This window comes from Quercus lobata, chromosome 1, assembly GCF_001633185.2.
Source record: "Quercus lobata isolate SW786 chromosome 1, ValleyOak3.0 Primary Assembly, whole genome shotgun sequence".
NCBI classification, from domain to species: Eukaryota; Viridiplantae; Streptophyta; class Magnoliopsida; order Fagales; family Fagaceae; genus Quercus; species Quercus lobata.
Genome location: NC_044904.1, coordinates 12754287 through 12757830, shown reverse-complemented (window position 1 = coordinate 12757830; position 3544 = coordinate 12754287).

The window sequence follows — 3544 nt, the reverse complement described above, 5'->3', positions numbered from 1 at the left end:
TCAAGTCCTAGAGGGGTATGCTAAATTGTTAGTTTTAGAGAGAATGGAAAACAATATGTTGCAAACAAACTTTGGGGCCTCTAACTTACTCTTGCGTAGAAGGAGCAAGAATGATGACTTCTTTTCTGATATCCACATGGAGGCGAAAAGGCTCAAATTATTTGGCTTTGATGTGGATCCTTGTGCCAAGGGTGAGAAATATATGAAAAAATTTGAAAGGCAGGGAAGTGTAAGGTCCTCTGACAAAGAATTGTTGGGGATGGAGAAATCTGATTTGATTTAGTTCTTTGGTCTTATATTGGTCTTATATTTAACTCTACATTTTAGTGTATATTTATTTAGTTTGGTACTTTGGTTTTTATACTCAAAATAGCCAATGACTTTATAGTTCAGTAACAATATATGGCCTCTTTTATAAAGGAAATCGGGTTTAAATCTCTCTTTTTCACATGTTGTAACAATTATAAATAAAAAATAAAGAATAATAACCTCCAGGGGGCCATTGATATGGAAATTAGTTTTTTTTTTTTTTTATGTTTTTTTTTTCCCCCTAGAATAAAAGTGTACACAATTCTTGGACCACCTCTTATATATAGAAAGTAAAATCTTAAACATTTCACTTCTAACTTGATGATATAACAGATATAACCTATAATGGTTGAAAAATGATTTGTGGAGAATATGAAATAGTTGAAACATATCCTTTCCAAGTTGAGTTCAAATTGATAATAATGTATTTATAGTTGATGAAATTTATAGTTTATGTTTTCAAGTATCTAGGTGGGCTACATAAATCCTACAAAGGCCTAGGGCACAAAGATTTTCTGCACTTATGAATTTGAAGTTGTGGGGTTTTTGCCAATTTACTATGTTTTAGGACTGTCGGCATGATCAAGCTGATAGCCTGATTGTAAGATTAGTTGTTTGGTCTTTCATTAACTGTAGATTAACTACGCATACATTCGTTGAGTTTAGATAATCAACTTCTTGTTTTCTGGTAAAACACCTACCGTAATATGCAGATTAGTAGTCGTAATTTGGATCGCGTGCGGAAATTGAAAAGTGCAATGACATGGTTGACAAATCGGGTTCAAAAGGTATGTTAATATCTATATTGCATTTGGAATCTATTTAATTGGGCTAAAAATAAAATTCTTTGCTTTGTTTGTGGTTGGTTAAATATCTATTGCTTTTATACAAGAATATAATTTGCTTAAGGAGGAGGTTGGCTAACTTTTAAATTGAGTGAGCATAGGACTTTGGATAGTGCTGCTGGGCATCTTATTTTAAAATTATACTTTGTACCATTGTCCATCCTATTCCATAAGGAAGTGGATTGGCGGGGGAGGGGGGATACCTATTGACTACTTTATGGATACTTGTCAACAATGATAGAGGACTAGATTTTAGAGTAATCTCTATTTTGGCTTAAGAGTTTTCAGCTCTTGATATGTTGTTAATGACTGTACTTATTAGCTTACTTGGAAAGTTCCTATTATTCATACTCCAAAAGAACAACTTCTAATTTTTTGGATGCTGGAAAGTTAAAGAGAGAGTTAACAAGTGAACTTTAAAAAGATTACTAAACTTGCTAACTCTCGGCAAAAAAATGGAATAGGATCAGGGTGACAGCAGGATCACAAGCTAAAGGATGTTAATTGAAGATGAAAAGTCTCTAAGGAGTGAAAAACAATTGGAGGGTTCTTTCACCTTGAGAGTACTGACAGCCAAAGAGAACAAAAATGAAAGTGGCTCCTTATATTAAAAATTATAGTATATTTTTCACAAAATAAAGAAGATCATATGTCAATCAAAACCTATCATGTGTTGAACAAGATTAGTGCCAAAATGGATATATTATTAAAGTCAACTATAGACACATGCACGGTGAATGACAAATGGCATGACAATTGTATCAAAGTAATCAAATAGCATACCTTTTGGTGAGGGGACCTGCCTCTACTGGTGGTTATGGCGGCCTCGTAACAGGGCATATAAGTGGGAACATTGAATATGCCCATAGCTACACCAACATCAATGCTCCTCCAATCTGCTTCGCCTTCGTCTCCGATGCCTTGCATAGGTGCCTGTACAGCCAGTCTAATGCTCCACTGCCCCAACTGTACCTCTTCACATCGCTAATCGGGTTTAGGAACTGTAAAGGCATCACCGACACCTGGTCTATGGTCTGCCGACTTGTCCATAAACAGAATGGACTCCAACCACACTAGTATGTGATAGCGTGCATGTTGCTGCACTACCTTGTCAATAGCATCTACAAGTAGGGGACCTCTAAACTGTTCCTTCAGCCATCTGACTCTTATCCTCGCCCCAGCAAGGATAGACATGTTTTCATGGGGATGTAGTATCGGGTCTAGAGGACGATGACCTAGTAAATCATGACACAACGCAGACCAATCTAGCTTGACACTCCCAGTCACGGGTAACCCATTAACAGGAACCCCTAGCATCACCTCAATGTCTTGTAAGGTGATACCCATCTCTCCATGCGATACGTGGAATGTGTGCGTCTCCAGACACCAACACTCGACTAGTGCTGCGATTAATGCATGATCAACTTCCATGTTTGGAACCTTAAACAACCCTTCAAAACCTGCCTCAGCTATGTAATGGGCAATCCATGGGTCTAGCCCATGCCGGGGTAACTTATAAGATTGGCGTCTGCACTTTAGCACGCCTGGCACTACCTACACACAAAAGAGCGTTGTCTTAGGATAATGTGCACGAAATAACTATAAGAATGCTACATAATAATATGCAAGAAACAAGTAGGCTAACTGGTTAGTTACGAACATTTTGCAATATGTTAGTTATGATGTTAACTGGTTATTCACTCTAGCTCAATAGCAAATAGGATCAATTCAAGATCAATGACATTGTTTAAAATTAGCACTAAGGTGATGGGCATTATGTTTTGAAATAAATGAACAAAGTGCCTCACTATGTCAAATGGTGTAGGGAATTAGGAATCAAAGTCAATTGTCTTATGTGTAGCCATGCCTATTTGTGTGTGCACATTTGGAAAAATAATGGCAGCGGATTCATTTTAATTGATTACTATAAATTTTAAATGAGATCTACTGACTTTGAATATACATTTTCATTAGCCACTATTGATGTTTAATATTTTTTGTAGCATTAGTAGTTTCAATATATCTGGAAATAAGACTTGATGTTGTTAATGAAAGAGTGTTTTTAAATTCACAATTATTTCTGCTTCATACCATTTTCTCTTTGGATTAAATAAAATTCTACCTAAACCAAAAGAAAAATGATACCATTTCCAACATTGAAAGCTCAAAAATGTGTTAAAAACACAAGAGCTGTTTAGACCCCCAAAAAAAGTTACGGCTCATTAGATTTTACACTAACTTAATTCTAAGTGCAGAATAGTGTAAATGCGAGCGGATAAACAAACAAGCTACTCTAACATATATTCATATAATCACAACAGTAAAATGAAATGCAAAAGAGTATGGTAGAAGAAAGCAAACACAGATAACACGCCGATGTGTTATCGAAG